Genomic DNA, 25,826 nt, shown 5'->3' on the forward strand with positions numbered 1-25,826 from the left:
TTCAGCTCTTCAAGTTTTTCTCTTTTCAAAATTTTTATAACATTTAAAAAATACACTTGAGAGTAGGTACATCTTGCTTTACTTCCTACTGGTTTCAGGTGTGTACAACATAGCTATCAATAATATGTGCTAAAAGACTTACCTACATAATCTTCAATCCTTACCAAATCCTGTTAATAGAATTTATAATTTCCATTTTACAGATGTTTCATTGAGACAGAGACTAATGTTTATGCCAAAGTCACAAAGCAAAATTTGGGTTTAATTCTATTCTGATTTATAATTTGAAAAGCTTCATATATAATATGTTTTCTCCCTATATATCAGCAAACATCTTATTTTTCCTAAATGCTACTTCACTCTGAAAATAGAGCAGATACTTAATAAATGTGTGTTGACTTGTAAGCTAATAAATATGAGTCTTGCAAAACCAAAACTAATCTATTTGATGACAAGTAAAGGTATACCAGCTTTCAGGGATAATAAAATCATTGTACATATATAAGTATACTGAGTTATTTATAGCTGCAGTTAAAACTTACTGAATCATAGATAATATGAACAGAGTAATAAAATCTAAAGCCAAAAGATAGGTTTCCAAATGTCAACACGTGAAAAGTATATAAAACAAAATATTGGAAAGGGTGTTTGAAAAGGATGTCATGATTAATTCTGAACTATGTATTATGCCTATTTTATAGGTATTAGGTATTATAGGTATAGGTATAGGTATAGGTATAGGTATAGGTATTAGGTATTATTATCTAATGTTTTCATTTTAGCAGAACCTCAAGCATGGGAAACACTAAAAGTCTTTCAATATAGCCTCTTTTACCATAAATAAATAGTGGCTAAAGAAATCATAGTAATAGTATCTCAAAACCCAAATCCTATTGAAGGGAAGACCCCAAGCCATGGAAAATAAGGACTGTCCCTTGTGACAGAGGAGAACAGAGAATCTCTTTCCCTGCTCTTAGCAGATACTTGAACTACCAGACATAATTCACTGGGAAGCAGTAGAATTGCGGGTCTAACAGTGTTGACAGCATCCTAAGCAGATCATTCTTAGGCTCTATTTTTGGCTGTCCCCAGCACTGCTTAACACCCTTTGATTTTCTACCCTTTTTCTTAACTTTTTACTGATACTAAGAGTCAGTGTTTGCACTTGATTAAAGAGTTATACAAAAATTAGGTTAATAATCTTAGCAGACATTCATATAGCCTGAATGAAAAAATTAAGAAAATAGTAGAATATTTCCTCAAAATATTGGACAATGAAAAATCATTTAATCCATAGGATGATAACCAAGATGTGCTCCAGCTTCTCAAAGTGTCTTCAGGGAAACTAACAGAAAATGTTCCATGAAGATTAGCAATTATTATGTATTAATTTATATTGATAACATTTTAAATTGATAATGCACATAGGAAACCAATCCTGTACTCAACATTTCACTTAATTAAACAGGACAGTCTATTCTCAGGCCATTCCCAATGACTGTTTCCAGTTGCCTTAGCAACTTTAGTTACTAAAAGCTCACTTAGACACAATTAAGTCATAGTGGGAATAAGAGACCTTGGATGGTTTTGGCTTTTAACCTCCTAGGTCACCAGACACTTAGAGCAGCATCAATCGATACAAATATCCCTCTGTTGAGGAGGTGGCTTACAAATAATAAACACTATGCTTCAGTATCAAAGTTTCAGGAATTTGGAGGGATTAGCAGATCACATACAGCTCATTTCATACCCTTGCCATGTCCCTTCAGTTTGCTTCTCAATCCCCTGCCTCCATTTATTCTTTCCACATAAAAGTGCCACCCAAGATGTATAATTTTTTCTTCAATCTTTAAAATAGAAATTTTGAAAGTTAGCCTCAGATTACAGACAGCGATTTACAAAATTGTCTCTCAAGCTAGATTACAACTTAATTTGAGAATGAGAACTACATACTAATGTGGGCTAATTTTGTGTTTCTAAAGTGTTTTATACATTACAAGCAGAAGGGTGTTGGAAATTAAACATCTTTAAATCTACTGATAAAAATGTTATTTATTAAAATTAATTTTAAATAGAAAAATACAATAACTGAAATATCAAGTGACTTTATTATAATACTAATGACGCTTCAGTGTAATTACCAGTTTATTTGGTTGCATCTTCAATTGGAATCTGTTCACTTATCTAATTTCTAATCAATTAGAATCTCTGTGTGAGCACAGGACATCATGTCTGGTTTATTCTTTGTGGTACTCCTCAATAACAGAGCACATTATATAAACATTTTTAAATTAATGATAAAATCACTTATTCAAAAAAGCAATATTTTTATAAAAGTACATTTGTGTGTGTGTGTGTGCGTGTGTGTGTTTGGATATTTATCTTTGGTTTTACATTTACAATCAAAACACTGTTTTCCAAAGTTACTTAGGTCAGTTCCTTTCTTTTTTTCTTTTTGGAATTGAAGTACAAGTAACATACAGGGTTATATTAGTTTCAGGTGTAAAATGTAATGATTCGATAGTTCTATACAGTACTCACTCAAGGTTCAATGAAACTGTTGTACTCCTAATCTCCTTTATCTATTTCACACATCACCTCACTCAACTCCCCTTTGGCAACCACCAGTGTGTTCTCTGTATTTGAGTTTCTTTTTCTTTGATTTGTCTTTTTTTCTTTTTGTTTGTTTCTTTAATTCTACATATAAGTGTAATCATACTGTAATTATCTTTAGAGAAAGATACTTACTTACTTAGCATTATATTCTTTAGGTCCACCAATGCTGTTGCAAATGGCTAAATCTCACTCTTTTTTATGAATAATATTTCGTGGTGTGTGTGTGTGTGTGTGTGTGTGTGTGTGTATTCTATATTCATTTATTCATTCATCTAGGGATAGACACTTGGGTTGCTTCCATATCTTGACTATTGTTAATAATATTGCAATAAACATAGGGGTGTATATATATATGTGTGTATATATGTATATATACATATATATGTGTTCATATTAGTGTTTCTATTTTCTTTGAGTAAATACTCAGTAGTGTAATTACTGGATCTTATTCTATGCCACAATATTAATATTCTTACTATAAAGTACAAATGAATGAGAAATAAGGAACTTGACATTTTAAAAAGGAAAAAGATAAATAAACACTGTGGGTTTTGTATCAAGGGAAACACACACACACACACACACACACACACACACACACACACACAAATCAAAACAAAATGTATAAAGTATAAGCCAAAAAGAAAGAAAAATATTAAAATAGAAAAATCCATTAATTTGTAATCTAGAATGAAGAAAGCAGTATAAATAAAGTATGAATAAAGTGACAGAAATTCTAACATAATAGTGATTTACATATATGATATGAACTTATCAATTAAAAGCAGAGAATCTCAGAGGCAGTATGTTGTATTCAAAAGACACTTAAAATTTTTAAAAATACAGAGAGTATTATAATAGGAGAATATACTTGATAAATATTAATGAAATAGAATTGGCATATCATACTAATTGAAAAATTAGCATGCAGTGCACAAAGTATCAAAAGAAGAAAAAAACATATGTTATACAATAGAAAAATTAACAATAGAGCAAGAAGATATAACCATAATGAAATTGTATGTATCTAACAAAATGGTCAAGAATATATAAAGCAAAACTGTAAGTATAGTAAATACAGCAGACCCTTGAACAACATGGGTTTGAGTTTCATGAGTCTGCTTTTACACATATTTTTTACTGTACAATCCTGCAAATGTATTTTATCTTATGATTTTCATAACATCTGTTCTCTAGTGTACTTTACTGTAATAATACAATATATAATACATATAACAAATTGTGTTGACACAGTGTATGTTATCAGCAAGGCTTCCTAGTCAACAGTAGGTTGTTACTAGTGAAGTTGTGGGAAAGCCACACATTGTAGTATGTGCATTTTTTATTATGAGGGCCAGCCCTTCTAACCCCATTTGGTTGAAGGGTCAACTACAGGTACAGGTAAAACATTCACCTTAGGGAATAGGAAGAGGTTGAGTATGTGGAAAAGTAATTTTATTTTATTTTTTCCAACGTTTATTAATTTTTGGGACAGAGAAAGACAGAGCATGAACGGGGGAGGGGCAGAGAGAGAGGGAGACACAGAATCGGAAACAGGCTCCAGGCTCTGAGCCATCAGCCCAGAGCCCAACGCGGGGCTTGAACTCACGGACCGTGAGATCGTGACCTGAGCTGAAGTCGGAGGCTTAACCGACTGAGCCACCCAGGCGCCCCAAGATCTATTTTAGATGTATGTATGTAAAGACCTTTTCCCTTAAGTTTTATTATATTGTTTTGCCTTACTCTGTGCAATTCACTATAAAAGAGTTAAAGAAATATTGGAACAGTATCATGTGGTAATAACTAGGATGACAAATAGACTCAAAACAATGTAACAGTAACGATGATTAGTATTTATTTTAGCTCTTACTGTGTGCAAGGTACACAATTTGTATGCATTTTAGAAATGTGATTTTCACTTTTATATGACACTCTCAGGATCATACAGTTAAGATAACAACTTATAATTTTAACTATATTTTATACTTTTTTGTTACCAGTTTGATAAAAATATCTAGAAGGATTAATGAGAGTTGGGAGATGGTTTCATAGTAAACATAATAGCTAAACCCAAATATGTGAGAAATCATTACATACAAATGACTGTTCATTTATATCATCAAGGGGCAAAATTAATATTAGTTGATATAAGTTCAGTGAGAACTATTCCAGTTTTATACAGGACAACTTCTCCATAGGCTGCTTTCAAAAAGAGTGAATTACTCACCTTTGATATTAGAAAAATTAAGAAAATATATGTTGTCAGAACTATTATAGAAGTAGCCAATCATAAATTAGACGGTTAGGATAGAAGATGAAATTTAAAGATTCTTTCAAAAACACAGATTTTATAGTGCTTCCACAGGTCAAACTCTATTGTTTTGGATAAATGCTAGACTGTTAATGTTTCTTTTATGCCTGTAAATTACTAAAATCAACATACATAAGAACAAAATTTCATAGGTCAAATTACAATTCTAAATACGAAATATCAAACTGTGTTCTATGCCTGCCTTTAATTTACCATATATGATCTCTAAGCTTTCTTTTATTTATTTTTTATTTTTTTTTAATGTCATTTATTTTTGGATGGGGGGGTAGGGAGGGGTGGGGCAGAGACAGAGAGGGAGACACAGAATCCAAAGCAGACTCCAAGCTCCGAGCTGTCAGCACAGAGCCTGATGAAGGGCTTGAACTCACAAACTGTGAGATCATGACCTGAGCCAAAGTCGGATGTTTAACCAACTGAGCCACCCAAGCGCCCCACTAAGCTTTTTTTTAAATGTCCATAGGTTTAAGTAAAATGATATAGATATGATGGGAACAGGATACATGTTTATATGCCATAGCACTTTTGTTTTCACTAATAACTTTGGAATTACAAGTAAAAAGCAATTGATATTTTGGTTAATTATTGTCAGATAGTTTAATTTAACAGTTTTGCTGAGACGAAAATAATTACGTTTGACGTTTGACGTTTTGGATTCCAATGTCAATGCATTCAACTACTTCAGGGAATATTTTGCTGCTAATCCTTTTTTGCCAACCATAGATTAACTACAATTAATAATCAAATATCTTCAAGGAGTCATTTATATTTTAATTAAAGTAAATAAATAAAAGTTAATACAAATGTTTACGTCAAAATCACTTCTTTACTACTTTAAAATTCAGAATCCTAGATCATAGATAAGTAATAATTCCAGTTCTTGATAAGCATTGTTGGAGTAACAAACTTAATGGGAAGAAACTACTGAAGTCCTCACCAAAGCAAAAATAGAATACTTCTCCATCTAGGAAGGGTATGTCAATTCCTTTATTATTAGGGTTGCTCCACTACCTTCACATATGGAATGTGTATATATTCCGTATATATGTATATATACGTATGTATGTATGTATGTATGTATATATTCACACATAACACAGACTATCGTCTTTTCACACAGTTATGTGAGAACTCAAATTATTGAATCCAGACTTTCTGAAGGTTCATTTGAGAATATTTATTAAACCTCTACCATGTATCACGCACTTTACTAGGGATTTACATGAATCACTTAATGTAAATAATACAACACCCTCTGAGTTAGGCTGTCTTATTATCTCCAAATAACATAAATCAAAATTTATGATTAAGTAATTTAGACCTATAATTTGTTACATATGCACTTTCTTAATCTGCTATGCTCTCTGTATTAGCTAGACCAGCGATTCTCTAAAATTTTACTTTTAGGACCCCTTTACCCTCTTAAAAGATATTGAAGTTCCCAAAGAGCTTTTGATTATGTGGATTTTATATATAAATACTTATCACATCTGATACTAAAAATGAGAATTAAAAATATTAGGTCATCAAAACATGTTGTTAATAATCCATTGCATGTTAACATAAAAATATTTTTTGGAAAAATATACTGTCCAAAACAAAAAGTAATAAGGGAAGTGACATTGTTTTACTTTTTTTTTTTTTTGCAAATCTCTAACGTTTAGCTTAATAAAAGATAAAGTCTCATTCCTCCCTTGGATTTCAACCTGTTATGATACTACTTTTTTCATACACTTGTGAGAAATTCAAAAGCCATATGATATATTTGTATTATTATAAAAAGGTTTTAATTTATGGAGCCCTTGATTGGTCACACTTGGAGAATCACTACACTGATGCATCACTTGATACATCTACCTTTCACAGATAATTTTAACTTACTCCATAATTATAAAGAGATACTGAAAAATATACTTTAAAGAGTATATAAACAGAATTTTAGCTAAGCAAGTATGCAAAGTTTTTGCAATGCCTGACATTGTGATCTTTTAATAAAATCAGTTATAAATATTTAATATTTTATTATCATAATTAACATATTGTTTTTACATTATCCCTATATGTTCTTATATTTCCCTTACACATCCTTAGTATGATCACAAGATATGGCTTTAGGAATAAAGGCAAAGGAAGCTATTTAGTGATGAATGTACATATTGTATTTTTTTTCATATGACAAACATTTATTACATAATAATCCCTGTGTTAGCTGTTAGAGATAACAATAGATCCCAGTATGTTAAAAAATATTAGCAAATATTTCCCAGGAAGTTGGAGAGAAAAATATATCTGAGTAGCTAAAGCTGTCTGGTAGAAATTGGAAAGAAATTTCTATAGCACACCAACCTGTTAAAAAGTGAGATATTGTGCTAGTTAGTAAACTATTTTTTCTGATAATGATCAATATATTTTTTTTTAATTTGAAAAAGATTTGACAAAACTTTTTACTACCTAGAGCGTAAATGACAAATGTGAAGCATGATTTAGTTATGGAGGAAAAGAAAAAAATATTTTTTGTTGTTCTTTAATATTTAAGGAATGGAAACGCTAAAGACAGTTATTGAAATAAGCCTAAAACCACTAACTAGACACCGATTTAATTTTAACTGGCAGCACATGGGTTATAGGAATGAAATATTTTGGAAAAGATAATGTGTTTTATCCTTTGTCTATTTGGTTTTATATGAAAAAATTTCAGCGTTTTCCATTTATAATTCAGAAAATTAAATGTCTCTAGGAGAAAAAATGTATAACTGTATAATTGTTGGTACACTATAATACAATGAAATATTTTGAATTCATGCATTCTTGATAAAATACAGCACTGACATACTACAGTAATTTTTACAGTAACTAATTTCCTACTATGAAGGGTATAAACATAAAATACAGATTAACAACATAAAGTTCACTGTGATAAATCAACAACACAAAGTTCACTACGATAAGAGATCAAAGTGCAACAAGTCTTTCTTTTCCACTAAATTATCTATTTTACAGCAATTATACTTCATGAAAACATTTGAGCAGAAAGTATCAGTTTTCACTGAACTATCATTATGCCCTTTGAATTAAAATGGAAATATTTAAACATACTTTTACTGTGTTCTAAAATGCTTTATTCACCCAACTAATATTTACTGAGTATATATTATTGTAATGCATTCTTCAGGTATCGGACCTAAATCACTAGGAAAAAAAAAAAAGAAAGATAAATCCCTGTCATACATTGGAGCTTACATCCTAGTGGAAAAGTAACACAACAAACATGTCAAATAAGTATGTTTTAAAGTATATTAAAACATGGTAAAAGCTATGTGGGTGAAAGGAGTGGAAGATGATTTTGTGTGCCAGAGGAAAATCTTGTTGAATATTTTTTTCTTTTTGTCTTTTTTTTAATAAACATAAAGTAAACCTGCCTTTTGATGGTGTACACTTGTATGAGTTTTGTTCTTTTTAATTTTTTAACGTGTATTTTTGAGAGAGACAGAGACAGAGAGTGAACAGGGGAGGAGCACAGAGAAAGGGAGACACAGAATCGGAAGCAGGCTCCAGGCTCTGAGCTGTCAGCACAGAACCCCACACGGGGCTCGAACTCACAAAACGTGAGATCATGACCTGAGCCAAAGTCAGACGCTTTACTGACTGAGCCACCCAGGTGCCCCACTTTTATGAGTTTTAACATACGTGTTGATTCATATAGCCACAACCACAACCAGGGTAACGGACAATTAAAAAAATCACCAAAACTCCTTTTTGCTGCCCCTATGTAGTCGAACCTTCCCCCATCCCTAAACAATTCTACTCTTCCCCATTTCCATAGCTTGGAATTTTCATGAAAGTCTTATAAATGGAATCATACACTGTGTATCCTTTTAATACTGTCTTCTTTCACTCAGCATAATGTCTTTGAGATTCATCCAAATTGTTTATATTAATGCTGTGTTCACTTTTATTAATGAGTAGTATTCCATTGTGTCAATGTATCATAGTTTGCTTACCCATATAGCTGATGAAGAACAAATTTATTGAGTAAATACAAATTTTAATTTGTTCAAGGTAAATATTCAGGAGTAGAATTACTGAGTTATGTAGCAAGTGTATGTATCAATTTATAAGAAATTGCCAAACTGTTTCAGTTGCTATACCATTTTGCACTCCCATGAGCAATTTTTCTTTGCCTATCCATATAAAATTTAAAATTAGCTTGTTTATATCAATAAAAATATTTCTGGAATATTAATTGGAATTGCATTGTATCCATATATTTGAGGAGATTTGAGATATTTATTATGGTGAGTCTCCCAATTCATGAAATGATAGGTCTCTCCAGATATTTAGGTCTTCTAAAAATTTGATTTCCTTCATCACTACTGTGTATTTTCTGAATACCGATGCTTTACATGTTTTATTAAATTTGTACCTTAACATTTCATTTTTTGGAGTTGCTGTAAGTAGTACTGAATTAAAAATTTTTGTTTCAAAGTGTTTATTATTAGTACATAGAAATATGATTGATTCTTATGTGTTGACCTTGTACACTCTTTGTTGAATTCATTCATTCTAGTTTTTTTTTTAGATTCTGTATCATCAAGATTTTCCAGATAAACAGAAAAAAATTACATATATATGTATATATGTTTGTGTGTGTTTATATATATGTGTGTGCATGTATATATGTACACATGTATGGATGGATTTTGAGGAATTGACTTTTGCAATTTTTTAATTTGGCAAGTCCAACATTTGTACAGCAAGCCAGTAGGTTGGAAATTCTCAGTTGGGAGTCGAAGCAGAATTTCCTTGTCTTCAGGGAAACCTCAGTTTGGTTTTTAAGGGTTTCCAACTGATTGACTTAGGTCATCCACATTATAAAGAATAATCTCCTTTATAAAGTCAATTGATTGTAGATGTTATTCACATTTACTAAATATCTTCAGTGCAACACCTTAGTGTTGATTTAATGACTGTATATTATAGCCCAGCCAGCTTTACACATAAAACTGTCAAGATTCCTTGGGATTTTCTAGGTAGACAATATCATCTATGAATAGGGTAGTTATATTTCTTCCTTTCCAATGTGTGTGACTTTTATTTCTTTTTCTTATCTTATTATACTGGCTAAAACTTCCAGAACAATGTTGAATAGAAATGATGAGAGTGCATATCTTTGCTTTTTCCCTGTTATTAAAGGAAAAACATTCAATCTTTCAACATTAAGAATGATGATAGCTGCAGATTTTTAAATATATGTCCCTTATCAGATTGGGGAAGTTTCTTTTTATTCCAAATTTGTTGAGCATTCCTGTCATGAATGCATGCTGAATGTTGTCAAAAAACCATTGATATAATCATGTCATGAATTACTGATTTTTGAATATAGCATATTCTTACATACTGGGATAAACCCCACTTCAACTTAGTCTTTGAGTTTTGTTTTGTTTTTAATGTGTTGCTAAATTCAACTTGCCAACATTCTGTTGAGGATTTTTGCCTCTGTGCAGAACAGATACTACTCTGCAGTTTGTTTTTCTTATTTTTCTGGTTGTAGTATTAGAATTATGCTGGCTTCATAAAAAAATATTTGGTAAGTATACTATAGTGTATAGAATTAATGTTACTTATATTTTATTTATTTTTTTTTAAATAGACCTACCCTATGACCCAGCAGTAGCACTGCTAGGAATTTACCCAAGGGATACAGGAGTACTGATGCATAGGGGCACTTGTACCCCAATGTTTATAGCAGCACTCTCAACAATAGCCAAATTGTGGAAAAAGCCTAAATGTCCATCAACTGAGGAATGGATAAAGAAATTGTGGTTTATATACACAATGGAGTACTATGTGGCAACGAGAAAGAATGAAATATGGCCCTTTGCAGCAACGTGGATGGAACTGGAGAGTGTGATGCTAAGTGAAATAAGCCATACAGAGAAAGACAGATACCATATGTTTTCCCTCTTATGTGGATCCTGAGAGACTTAACAGAAACCCATGGGGGAGGGGAAGGAAAAAAAAAGAAAAAAAAAGAGGTTAGAGTGGGAGAGAGAGCCAAAGCATAAGAGACTTTTAAAAACTGAGAACAAACTGAGGGTTGATGGGGGTGGGAGGGAGGGGCGGGTAGGTGATGGGCATTGAAGAGGGCATCTTTTGGGATGAGCACTGGGTGTTGTACGGAAACCAATCTGACAATAAATTTCATATGATAAAAAAAAACAATAAGAACCAAAAAAATTTTTTGGGGGGGCAGAGAGAGAGAGAGAGACAGAGATTCTGAAGCAGGCTCCAGGCTCTGAGCTATCAGCATAGAGCCTGATGTGGGGCTCAAATCCACAAACTGCCAGATCATGACCTGAGCCAAAGTCAGGCTCAACAGACTAAGCCACCCAAGCGCCCCTATGTTACTTATTTTTTAAATGGCTGAGAGAATTCACCAATTTAAATATATGGGCATATAAACTTCTTTTTTGAGAAATGTTTTAATTACAATTTCAGTATCTTAAGTAGCTACAGAAATGCTTAGATTATGTATTTCATCTGGCTAAGTTTCAATAGTTTGAGGTTTGTGTCAAATTGGTGCATTTAATTTAAGCTATCTAATTTATATACATATAGTTGCTCATAACATTCACTTAGCATTCTTTTAATGCGTCTGGTATACATAGTGATATCCTCTCTTCCATTCTTAATATTCTTATTCATATTCTCTCTCTCTTTCTTCTCATTTGCAGACTTATTAACCTTTTCACACAATAATATTTCAATTCACTGTTTTACCTTTTTTTGTTTGTTTTGTTTTACATGCAATGTAATATTGATTGGAGATATTAATACATAGTATTTTATTATTTGTTTTCTTTTTTACCTCAATGCTTCATTTACTTATTTCCTCTTTTCTGCTGTTTTTTGGACTATTTTACCAGTTTTTGCATTCTACTTTAATTGCCTATTGTGTTTTTGAGTATATCTCTCTGTTATTACTCAAGTGGGTTTATTGAAGTAGGTTTCCTTGGTATTAAAATACATGCACTGATTCAGTTTCTAGTCCAGCACATTAGGAGCTTGGAAGTCATCAATCCATCCTAACAACAAGTTAAAACAAAACAAAACAAACAAAAAAGAAACTAAACAAACTAAAAAATCAACTGCTCTTCTTTGATTCATCAGAGAAGTGAGGTCACAGGACAAACTGCAACAGCCAAAACTAGAGACAAAGGCAGGCAAGTAGAGAGTCAAAACCTGCCAGAGCAGAAACCTGCCTGGAAACCAGGACCGGAGGGGAAAACCTAAATTGTATGTGCACAGTTGCTGGCGATTCACTGTGAGTCTGAGAGATAAAATTCCGGGGGAGCAGTCATAGGGGGCCCCCAATGTTTTGTGAGTTTTACTTTCAGAAGTTCAAACAGGTTCTCGCAGTGATAGACCACATTCTGGGCCATAAGACATGCCTGTACAAATTTAAAGAATGTAAAAAATACAATGTATGCTCTCAAACCACATGGAATTAAACCTGAAATCAGTAACAGAAAAATGTAAATTACAAATATTTAGAGATTAAACAACATACTTCCTAATAACGAATAGGTCAATGAAGAAATCTCAGGAGAAATTTTAAAGTATTTCAACTAAATGAAAATGAAAATACACATCAAAATTTGTGGCATGGAGTGAAAGTATTGCTTAGAGGAAAATTTATGGCACTGAATGCATATATTAGAAAAGAGGAAAAATTAAATTTAACAATCTAAACTCCTACCATAGGAAACTAGAAAAAGAAGAGGAAATTAATTCTAAAGTAAACAGAAGAAGAGACAATAAAAATTCAAAAAGAATTCAAGGAAATTGATAATAGAAATCAATAAAGAAAATCAGCAGAACAAATACTATATTCAGTTCTTTAAATTGTCATGTTCTTGGTTTCAAGGTTAGCCTCACACAAAAGAATTCAAGAGAGGAAACAATAAAAAAAAATACGTATGTAGCGGGGCACCTGGGTGGCTCGGTCGTTTAAGAACCTCATTCCTGATAGACTCCTGAAATCGGCTCAGGTCAAGATCTCGAAGTCATGAGATTAAGCCTCACTAAGCATGGAGACTGGTTGGGATTCTCTCTCTCCCTTTCTCTCTCTGACCCTCCCCAACTGGTGCTCCCTCTTGCTCTCTAAATAATTAAAAAAAAGCATGTAAGGAGGTATAAATTTAAATTATACCTTTTTCTATTTGTGTTTTATTGTGATAAGTAACATCTAAATGCATTTTCTGCATTAAGCAAAAAATATGTTTGCAATTACATCAGATTAAATACATTTTGAGAATTTTGTTGGTCACTTTGAGCAAAAAGTGAGGAATGCATGCTGTTTCTTTGGAGAAAATCTATTCTATTCTTACAACTTCAACACTCAAGTAAATGCCAACAAGCCTAAGTGAATTGTTTGAAATGTCATGAGCCTATATTTTCTCTTTTATGTCCACTAATAACAAAACAAATTTAAGAAAAACAGCCAAAACAATCTGTGAAGGCAAATGACTAAAAATCATCCAACATACGCATAATAGCCATCAAAACAAAAATAAAAATAATCAGAAATCAGTACAACCATTTAACCACTGAAGATGTGCAATATTACATAACTTTATGCTTCTTTTTATTATAAAAAATAATATATTGACTGAAATAAAATTAAGCACTTGAAATATTTTGGGTATTTCAGGTCACATTATAAAGTTATCTTCCTATTAAGGAAAAAAAATTAATTTACATTTAAAAACGATTTCCACAAAAATGACTTCAAGGAAGGGGCGCCTGGGTGGCTCAGTCGGTTGAGCAGCCGACTTCGTCTCAGGTCATGATCTCACGGTCTGTGAGTTCGAGCCCCGCGTCGGGCTCTATGCTGACAGCTCAGAGCCTGGAGCCCGTTTCAGATTCTGTGTCTCCCTCTCTCTGACCCTCCTCCATTCATGCTCTGCCTCTCTCTGTCTCAAAAATAAATAAACATTAAAAAAAATTTTAAAAAAAGATAAAAAAATGACTTCAAGGAAAAAAATACTTTAAAATTATAACAATATATTTGGTGAGTTATTATATATAGCACATTGCTGAAGCAAGGTGAAACATCTAGTATTGTGAAATGAAAATAGTGTCCAGTGGGAGAGATAAAAGGAAAGAGAGTTCTAATTTACTAAGCCCTTACATAAAACATTGTGTTATTTTTCCTATTATTTTATTTTGGCCACACACACACACACACACACACACACACACACACACAAAAGAAATGAACAGGTGTTCTAGAGAAACAGGAGAGGAAGGCAAGGTTCAATGTACACAATCAGTGAAAAGAGCCAAAGGTTTTTATCTCCAAAGGCCATGCTCATTGCATTAAAGCATAAATAACTCTGGAGCTTAGCCTATCTTATATTTTAAGCAGTACATAATGTGTTCATGCAAAACGCTGGCATGAATAAACTCCTTAGTACTGTCTGAATTATCTGGGTGAAGTCTCAGAGTTCATCAGGTCATTTGTATTTACAAAGATACTGCCTTGATTGTGAGAGTGTACATGCAGGAATCACATGCTATAATAGTGACCTGTTTCCAATGAGGTACTTTGCCAATTAAAGCATATTTCACCTCTTTCTCAATCATAGAGATGAGAAATATAGGAGGGATGTAATAGTTTTTGAATTAAGTAGATAATTAAGGATGCATGTAAAAGATATTGTTTCATATCCAGTACAATTTAAGTCTTCCTACCCACTTCCAAAATTCCAAGGTAATCATTTACATCAGCCTGTGAATTTTCAAATACCAGCTATAATGTTTAAGGACTGATTCATCCTTAGAAGATGACTATAGGTGTACTTGTGGCATCTTTATTTTTCATGGACAGGTGTTCCCTCTTACTGACTATTTAAAAGAAAGGCAGATATGTAGTGACTAGTATGAAAGAACCTCCAATGGAAAAAAGCCAGGAGCAAAACAGTTTGCATAATATGTATTATGTACCTGTGTTACCATTCCTAAATTTGGGGGAAAAAACAAAACACAAAAAAGCTAGATCTGCTGAAACCCTCCTTCCCCCCCGCTCCCCTACACACACACCAGGTATTGTTTCCAGAGTCTTCTCCTTCTTATTACTACCAAACTTCATGAGCCATTCACTTTGGTAGATTGCTTGGTGTAGAAGAAGGAACTAGAATCAGAATTAGAAGCTTTGTATCTTAGGTGGGTATCTTAACCTCTCTTTGTCTCAGTTTACCTCAAGTATAAAGCAAAGATAAATCTTATTTTCATGAAAGATAGTGTGTCATGGTAAATCAGATCACAGGCTTTGGGGCCACAGATCGAAGACTAAGTTTTTGTCTGTTATTTCTTGGCTTTGTGTCCTTGATACAAATGATTTGATCAGAGACATAGATTGTTACAGACAGAAAACACTGCATCTGTTGTCTAATTAATTTTAATAATCTATTCACAACCTCACAGAGTACATTGTCAAACAGAATTTCCTTGATAGCAATATAAAAAGATAAGTACATATATACATTTTCTTAAATTGTCTTTGTTCAACATAAATTTTGTAGTTTTTATTATATAACTTAAAAAAGTCTTAACTACTTTGAGGCTTTACAGTATGTTGACTTTAGAGTTTCTTATAAACCTTCAATTGCTTTAAAGCAGTAAAAGTTGAAATATGGTATCATTCATTTTTATAATACATCTTTTCCTGCCCCTTTAAATAAAAGTATTATTTCAGGGCACATGAGTGGCTCAGTAAGTTAAGCATCTGACTCTTGATTTCGGCTCAGGTCACAATCTCATGCTTTGTGAATTCAATCCCAGAATTGGGCTCCATGCTGACATTGTGAAGCCTGCTTGGGATTCTCTCTCCCTCTCTCTCTGCTCCTTCCTGACTTGCACTATCTCTCTCAAAATAAAGAAATAAACTTTTAAAAATAACTAAAAAGATAAATAAAAGTATTATTTAGCAAAATAATTTGAAAATAAAAATATATAGTATTTAACTTTGTCTTGGATTGTTGTGAGACGGGAAGGTCGGGGTGTAAACTTTAGGACAATAAAAGATGAATGGCACAACATGCACTGGAAATTAGTAACTTGATTATATATATATATGTGTTTTGTAATATATATGGGGATACATATATTACTTTTCGTTAAGAGAATGTGTCCTTTTCTATGCATTTAATTTCAACATGTTTTTGGGATATTTGAAATAACTTGAATATTTATTTTCCTCAAATTAAATACATCAAAAAATGTATAATAAACATAATCTTTAGAAATGATTCTGGTTTGAGAACATTGGCAATTCACAGTCACTTTGGCTAAGAAACTGTATAATAATTCATACAAATGGTTTATTGAAGAACTCATATTTAGGGCATCAAATAATTTTGTGCTTAAATTTTCCCTTTGGTTATGACATTTGTTCCTACTTCCCTCACACTCAAAATTTATCTTATCGGGGTGACCTTATACTTCATTCTTATTGTCCAAAAGATATGTTTTCACATACATAAACACTGGTCAGAAATCAAAGTTAGGTTTTGAGAAGTCATCTAAACAAAGAGAGGAAACTAAAGAGAAAATATGGCAGTGTCCTATAGCCATAATTACTAAGCCAACGAACAACAATAAAAAAATTTGAAGCCTCATTGATAAACAGGAAAACATAATACAATAGTATTACTGGAGGTTAGAATAGGAAAACAAGTCTTAGAAATTATATGTGCAATGAACTATAGAAGGAGTATCTTCCATTCAGATAAAATGGATTTCAGTAAGACTATGAAGTAAAATAAACAACACTCCATTATGGTCGATAGAAATTTATTTAAAATCAAAGTAAATTACTCAAATACATGCCTTACTTCCAAACTTTATCCAGAATTTAGAAACTTATATTTGAAAACCATTTCAAGATCCACGGAGCATTTATAGTCACTGAGTTAGATACATGTTCTTAAGTATTGAACTTATGCAATAATTGATGATAAAACATAGATCAAGAATATTTCTTGGATCAAAGAGATTTCATGCTTACGTTTATTTGTTAAGCAAATATAAATGAAATAAAGCAATATATTACAGTCCTGTTATAGCAGTGTGTTCTAATTTTTTTATAGGCTTGCTGCGCAAAGATCTGAATTTGATGATACCTGATAGTACTGTCAACCCTCTACTCCCTATTTAGTTCACAGCACCTAGAATAAACATGTCCTGAGTACCCTAAATGCTTGTGGAATGCAGGAGTTACATAATTTTAAGAAATAACAGGGCAATATACATAGCATTCTGTAGTATTGACAAAACTCCTAAATTTCTACAAATGTAAGATGAAAGACATTCTGATTGAGAGTTATAAAAACATTCACTATAGCATTCTTTAGTTCTTTGCTAAAAGTGCTGGGACTATCCTATGTTTTCAATACTAGAATAACTTCAGTAGTACACACAGTATAATGTCTTCAAAGGTGAAACTTCAACTCAGCACTGAAAGAAGGGTAGGAAAATAATTTGTTTACACCATGACTAAGTAATCAGATTTGAAGATAGTCATACTATCAAAATAATCAAACTACTAGAAGTTATCAACAGATATCCCAAGGCATTTCCTGAGGTTTTCTGTTATTGAGGTTTTTTGAAAAAAAACAAATGGAGAATTATTTTCAATTTTTAAAAAGTAACAAATACTTCCTCAAAACATTATTATGTACCAAGTATTTCATCACTATAACTGCATAGAGACAAAACAAAGGTAAACCTAAAATGAGTACATTTTATTGTAAATAAATTATACTCTAAATAATGTTTAATTTAAAAAGTTTATTGCAACTATAGAAGCACTGTGAATAAGAACCTATTACTCACCCATATTTGGTCACCCAGGTCATCAACTCCTCAGATTCAACTGAGATGACCTTTACCAACATGCCCTCACCAAGCTAATCCAAAACTATTTCTGTTTCAGGGTTTACCAGTTTTATAACTTTAGTTGTAATAAAATAGTCTGTGCAATTGTTAAACATATAGATTCCACGGCCCACCTAAGACCTCCTGAATCTGTATATTTGACAACTTTACCAGGTGATTCCTAAAATGAGCACATTTGAGCATCAGAGCTTTTGTTTCCCCAGTCCCTCTTAATAATCATTTTTTCTACTCAGCTTTCCAAGTGAGATTCTTCCAACCCAAATTTCTTTCTATTTATTTTTGAGAAAGAAAGGTGGGGGAGGGGGGTGTGGAGGGGCAAAGAGAGAGGAAGACAGAGGATCTAAAGTGGGCTCCGTGATGACAGCAGAGAGTCCAATGTGGGGCTTGAAGTCACAAACTGTGAGATCATGACCTGAGCCAAAGTTGGATGCTTAACTGACTGAGCCACCCAGATGCCCCTCAAATTTCTACTACTCTTTGAATTGTCCAAAGTTTTACGTACTTCTGTTTTCTAGAATTCCAAATATGTCGGCATGCCATTGACGAATCCTAATCCAGAATTCAAAAAAGAATAAATACAAGTAAAGACTAAAGATCTCCTACTTTGGTTCATTACAATCAGGTAATGGAGTAAAAGAAAATAAAAAATATGGCATGGGCACTTTCAATGTCACCTTCCTAGGGAAGCATAACACCGCAATACTACTATTCCTAACTTCCAACTTAAGTACTTTGCTCAAAAACAAAGAAAAAGCTTTAAGGACTTTGAAAGTGATTTTATATCTTTGAAGAAAAACAAAACAAACAAACACCACTACCAAACAAACAGCACTATATAATTTCACTACCTATTGGGAAAAGCAAATTTACTAATTTAAAAAAGGAATTCTAGTGTCCCAAGCAGTTACTGATTTCTGAATTCAAAGGAATGCATTACAATATCCACTTGTTTTGGTTATTAACACTTACTGAGGTTAAATATACAGTGAATATAGCTCTCACCGAATAAACTAACCTCAGCACTTTAATTAATTATTTTTGTTTTCTTCACAAATTCAAAATTATTGAATCATTTCAGTTATGGTTATAGAAAGTTGTCCAAAATGAGTACAGATGCTGACAATTACCTAAAATTTCTGATACCCAGAATAGACATTACCAAAGAAGCAGCCTTCTGGCTTGTTATAGCAAGGCTTACTTAAGTTTTACTAAAGTAGAGTTCCTTAAAGAACCACAAAGAATTATTTCGAATACTAATCAAAAACAGACTCTTGGACCCAACTCAGAAACAATGGATCCAAATCTTAAAAGCAGTGGCCCAAGAATCTGTATTTAACTAGATTCTTAGGCAATTCACATGCTGAAACCATTTGGGGAACCTTTATATTTTAATGACCCTAAACCTGATCCAGAGAGGATTCTTCCACTATCACTGAAGTCACAGAAACTGTATCATGCCCCAGAAACACAGATGCATCTGTATGACAGTGTAATGTCGACTATCTATAAAAGCATTTCTCCTAAAGTAAACAAATAATAAAAGAATTATTAGAAAACCTTCCTCAGAACCATTTGACATTGATTTTTGATTACTCCTTTAGAGGAATTACTATGGCCACAATCTAAAAGAAGCAATAATTTTTCCTTAAATGCTACAATTCCTAAAGCATAATCACTTGATTCAGACAATTGCAAATGTGTGTGTGTGTGTGTGTGTGTGTGTGTGTGTGTGTGTGTGTACCTTACTCCATCCTCAGAAGGAGTTTCTCAAGAATATTTCTGGGCTGGCAGAAATGAGTTGGTAGTAAAGTTGAGGTAAGGGAGGAAGAATATTACACATTACATATGTAAGAACAGTGATTTAATTTTTAAAATTCTAATATTTTAACAAATACTGTCACAAATACAGAACAAGCTAGGAAAGAGACTAGCTAATTAACAAGTAACAATACATTGTTTTGTTGAATTTTTTTAATTCTTTCAGTATATACATAATATTCTGTTTCCTGCCTGCCATCCTTCTTTTTCTATCTTTCTCCCGTCTTCTGGACTCCTGACTTGACTTTTTTTTGTTTTTAATTTTTTTTTCAACGTTTATTTATTTTTGGGACAGAGAGAGACAGAGCATGAACGGGGGAGGGGCAGAGAGAGAGGGAGACACAGAATCAGAAACAGGCTCCAGGCTCTGAGCCATCAGCCCAGAGCCCGACGCGGGGCTCGAACTCACGGACCGCGAGATCGTGACCTGGCTGAAGTCGGACGCTTAACCGACTGCGCCACCCAGGCGCCCCTGACTTGACTTTTTATCCCATCCTATACACTTTCCTCATTCTTGTACTTCCTAATCTGTATGTAATATGATCACTTTATTTTCAGGTGAACAGTTTATCAAGTTTTTACAGCATGTGCTTTAAATATTTTGGAGGACAATGTCTGACATAAAAGTGATTCCATTTAATAACAAGCTACATTATAACAGCATGTTTTAAATTGATCTTTGCCCAGTACATAAATCCAATGATAATCAGTCATAAAAATGATTAGATAACACACACAATTATAAGTCAAGTTCTCCCCACATGGTGAAAAATGTACTTTTGCAGGGCACCTGCATTAATTAAACCAACAAGACCCAGAAAACAAAATACATTTGGTATATAAATCTACACATCAAACTTACCAAGGGAAAGATAAATATTTCATTCACTTCATTTATTCAATTTTTTCTGATCTTTTTTTGAGGAGAAAAATACTTTTGAGAATGGCTGATAAAGAAAAGCAATCAGCACTGGTTTCCATAAAAATTGATGCCCTATGAAGCCATTTACTAAAGAGCACCTTGACAGTCTTGAAAGAGTCAATGCATCTCACAAAGAGAGGTTTCCAGGAAGGAGAGAGAAGGTCTAGCAGAGTATTTATGCAGTTCCATCTTAAAATAGGCTAAATTATTTATTAATGTGGCTCCTTTTCTTTCAAAACATTTTGAAAACAAAATGCTTTTAAAATTGAATAATCATTGTAGCAAGGTGAATCTTTCAGAGATAACAGAAAAAAAAAACCTTGCAGAAATGCAATTAAAATTATGACAAAGTACTAATTAAAAATTGAGCACATGTTCCAATATGAATGCTTCTACATACCTAAGATACAATTCTGGAGAAATCTGCATATTGAACCTGCTATGGCTTAGACAATATCATTTGATAAAATCATATAGACCTTTCATTATCATGCTTATTTTATTTTTAAATCTTGGATAATGGCTTTTACCTCCATGTTTATTCATGTCATTAAAATTATAAAATTACTTTCCCATTCATAATGGCTTGAGTCTTCAGTTTTAATTTCCATTATTTTAGGAGTTGCCCTTAAGTCTGAGAAAATATATAAATACATATATTTTAGGTAGTAAGTATATATGTGTGTGTATGTAAAAGGCTCACAGGCATATGCAAGTAGATATAGTAATTATATAGGTACATGTATACATGTAGTATACACATAAATATGTACATAATATGTAGGAGGGATGTGGTTTGTGTGTGTGTGTTTGTGTGTGTGTGTGTGTGTGTTGATAAGGATTTTGCTTTGATTCCATATCTTAGTATAATGTAGGCTCTCAGTAAGTAGGTAATGAGTGAACCATATTTCAAAATTTAGTATTAAATTTCAACTGGAAAATCTTTATATATTCTTGAAAATAAACTATTCAACTTCACTAAGTTGATATTTCAGTTATATTCAAATATAAACTTTTCCTTTGAATCGTATGCCCAAGTCTTTACCATTTTCTTGAGATGAATTTTTGCATTTTTTACCCTATATTGAAAATTTACTAGTGCTTAACAGCCCCTAATGAATTTTTCTCTCCATTAATTAAAACAGATATCTTCCTGTCATATGTTATTATCTGAATTTTGGATTCGATATATTTCCCTTTAGCTCTAATTTAAAATAATAGGAATGATGTTCTTCAAGGAAGTATATCCACTGAAATATAAAATAAAACCTAAATATATTTTCAATTCACTGCACAACAAGGACTATCTACTACCTATTATATAATCTAAGTTATAATACATCATAACAGGACGTTCCTTTCTTTTAACTTCAAGGCAATCTACCACGAACAACCATCCTTCAAACTGTCCTTCATATGTTCTTTTTCACAGGATGTTATAAATAGACCATAATATTGTGAAATTCTCACTCAGGTGAGAATTTTTTTTAAACTTTAGTGTGGCAAATGGCCACTAGTGTGGCAAAATGGAAAAATTGTATGAAACAAAAATTATATAAAATGACAAATGTTATTATTTATTCAAAAAAATAAATTAAAAAGCATGCTCCCAGATACTGCTCTAGGAACTCGGAATAACAAATAAGGCAGTTATGATCCATGTTCTAATGGAAATTAGTCTACTCTATTAATAGGAATGTGACATTATTTACAAAATGACACAACACTTTTATCCACATTCCATCTCTTAAAATAATTTTTTAACATTTATTTACTTTTGAGAAACAGAGACAGAGTGCAAGCGGCAGAGGAGCAGAGAGAGAAGGAGACACAGAATCCAAAGCAGGCTCCAGACTCTGAGCAAGCTGTCAGCACAGAGCCCGCCCAATGTGGGGCTTGAACCCACAAAATGTGAGATCATGACCTGAGCCGAAGTCGGACACTGAACCGACTGAGCCACCCAGGTGCCCCTCTACATTCCATCTTGAAATACAGGTATTTTAAATTAGCAAAAACATTCACAGTTTACCTAGAATGAAATGGCTATAAATATACTACTAATTATATACTGAGTGTACTAACTACAAATTAAGATAAAAATAAGGTATCTTCCAGCCTCATAATTTTATGTGTTAGTGATTCTACATGATCTCAAATTCCTGCCTCAGCACCTGGAGACTAGGGTACGGATCAATAGTGACCTCCCTATTTATAGGAGGAGACCAAGCCGTAGGGTATCACTTATAAATAGGGCCATCAAAATCTGAGGATACTATCTTTGCTAAATACCAAGGAATATTATAAATCCCTCTGAACAATTGCACACACACCACCTAGTTTCACTTCTCTCATTTTTAGTTTGTTTTTAATCCTCACAATGTCTTCCTTTAATGCTAATAAACTTGCAACTTCCTCAAAACTGTTCAACTACTGGAAAAACAAAAACCCTCAGAGAATCCCACTGACTGCCTTCTCTGTGTCTAAACATGAAAGACTGAAGGATGCCAGAGAAATTCACTTCCCCAGACTGGATCAGGCCTGACACACACAGTTGTGCGTGTTGCTTAAAATTCTAGAGTGCCGCGAGTCACAACCATCACCACTCTCCAAAGCATTTTCACTGGAATGAAAATCCACCACCACTCTCCAAAGCATTTCCCCCACTGGAATGGGAATAATTCCATAATCTCCAAGCTTAATTGTGTCCTTAAGCATGCTCCACTGTCCTACTTCTCAAATGAGCTTTCTCACTCAACATTATGCAAACCTAAGAGCAACGGGAAAACATTGCATGGTATCAGAAAGGGGAGTAATACAATCAAATTTCCATTTTAGAAAATTCTCTAATTGGATAAAACAGGCCACTGGAGAGACTCAAGACTGAAGGCTACTGCGGTAGTTCACGTGAAGGATGTTTGCTTGAATCTAGACAGGAACAATGAGCATGAAGAAAAGGGCCAGATCTAAAAGTAGGACACAAAGTCCTCTGCTGTGACCTAAGAGCTGAAGCTGATATGGCTAGAGAATTTTTTCCCTTGCCCCTTAGAAAGTTATCTTTTAGTAGAATGTCACAGAAAATTTAAAAAAGTGAACGAATAAAAAGTACAAAACAAAATAGCAAAACAAAACAAACAAAAAAAAACCCCCAAAAAACAAAACCCAAACCCAAACCCTACCTCAGAAAGTGAATAGTGTTTTTAACACAGAAAAAGTAAGTTAAGGGACATGGATCGCAAGGTAGGGGATAGGAGTTATACAATGAAATATCCTTAATAGATGAAACCTTCTGGAGAACATACGATTTTAGCAAGGCCTTGACAGCAGCGAGCGAATGAACCACATGCGTAGCGGGGACGGGACGAATACCCCAGTAGAGGGACAGGAGGCAACACAGAACCTAAGCAGGCACTTACCCTGAGTCTGGAGAAACAACCCGCACGACAGCAGTGTGGAGTAGATTGCCTGCGGGGCCCCAAGGCTGTGTTCTCAGTGCTGGGTGCCCACCGCCCCTCACCGCCTCTTACGCGTGGCGGACAATAGCCGGCAAGTGCCAGTTAGAAACGCACCCACCTTTGACCTCCATCCGGGTACCGGGGCTCTGAGATCCCGCCCCAGGGCCTGAGCCGCTTCCGCTGGCTGGCTTGGGGCAACGTTCCCTTCAATCCTAGGATCTGTGAGGTGAGTCTGTCCCGGGAAATGCTGAGGGAGGTGACTAGAGGAGTCGGAGGTGGGCCTGGGGTCCACGCCTGTCCCTGCATTACTGATGGAGCTGAGGTGGGGAAGAGAAGGCGCGCACACTGGGCTCCTCAGGACGTGGCCTCCCCCTAAGAAGGAATCAGGTGCTGCGTGAGCGGTGCAAGCGAGATGAATTCAGAGGGGGAAATTGGGGGCCTGGTCTTGTGTTTTGTAGACTCTTAAAGGATTTTGGCTTTACGTAGAGAAAAATGGAACCTGCTGCAGTTCTGAGCAGGGAAGGGAATCAGTCTAGTTTCAGTTTAGTAAGGCTCTGGTTTTTGTGAGGAGACCAAGCCGTAGGGTATCACTTATAAACAGGGACACGCAGGGGCGCCTGGGTGGCTCAGTCGGTTAAGCACCCGGCTTCGGCTCAGGTCATGATCTCACAGTCCATGAGTTTGAGCCCCGCATCAGGCTCTGTGCTGACAGCTCAGAGCCTGGAGCCTGCTTCGGATTCTGTGTCTCCCTCTCTCTCTGCCCCTCCCCTGCTCATGCTCTGCCTCTCTCTGTCTCAAAAATAAATAAAAACATTTAAAAGAAATTTTAAATAAATAAATAAATAAATAAATAAATAAATAAAGACATGCATTGCAAGAATTAAGGGGCATGCTGGTGGCTTGACCCGGAATAGCAGTAATGAAGGTGGTAAGAAAGGGATTCTGGAGCTAGATATTTCTATTTATATATATTGTTGGGATGATACAAATAAAGCTTGTATAAATATTCGTATACATGTTTTTCATGAACGGTGAGTTTTCATTTCCCTGCTATGAATGACCAGGGCTGAAGTTTCTGAGTAGTATGGTAGTTACATGTTTAGTTTTATGAAAACTGCACACCTTTTTGGGAGTGGCTGTCCCATTTTGCATTCCCATCAGCAATGTATGAGTGATGGCAATATTTTTTTTTTATTTTAGGCATTCTCGTAAGTGATATCTCATTACGGTTTCAATTTGCACATCCCAAATGATGTTGAACATGCTTGTGCTTATTTGTCATCTGTATATCCTTATCAGTGAAAGGTCTCTTATTTCTTGGCCATTTTCTAATTTTATTTTTTTATTGTTGACTTTTGAGACTTCTTTATACATTCTGAATATTCATGTTTTGTTGGATGTGCCCTATGAAATTTTTTTTCTCCCACCTTGTAGCTTGTCTTTCCATCCTCAAAACAGGATCTTTCATAGAGCAAAAGTTTTTATTTTTCTTTTATGGATGGTGCTTTTAGTGTCAAATCTAAGACCAAATCGCCTAGCTTCACATCCTAAAGGTATTCTTCTATTTTTCTTTCCTTCAATACTTATGTTTAAGTCTATAATTCATTTTAAGTTAACCTTTGTATAAAGTATCAGAATCTTTTTTCTCCCTTATATAAGTCCAGTTGGTCCAGGACCATTTGTGAGGAAGGCTGTGCTGTCTCCATTGGACTACTTTTCCACCTTTTCA

The 25,826-nt window shown here is 33.8% G+C and overlaps 1 protein-coding gene across 1 annotated transcript in view; it reads right to left on the reverse strand.

Moving 5' to 3' along the window:
• SI (sucrase-isomaltase) overlaps positions 1–24,157 on the reverse strand; it is a 160,315-nt gene extending 136,158 nt beyond the window's left edge. Inside the window, exon 1 of the mRNA XM_047875261.1 lies at positions 24,059–24,157. The gene's annotated coding sequence lies outside the window, so the exon portion shown is untranslated. The remainder of the gene's footprint in view (positions 1–24,058) is intronic.
• Between the last annotated feature and the right edge of the window lie 1,669 nt (positions 24,158–25,826).

Source organism: Prionailurus viverrinus, chromosome C2, assembly GCF_022837055.1.
Source record: "Prionailurus viverrinus isolate Anna chromosome C2, UM_Priviv_1.0, whole genome shotgun sequence".
Lineage (NCBI taxonomy): Eukaryota > Metazoa > Chordata > Mammalia > Carnivora > Felidae > Prionailurus > Prionailurus viverrinus.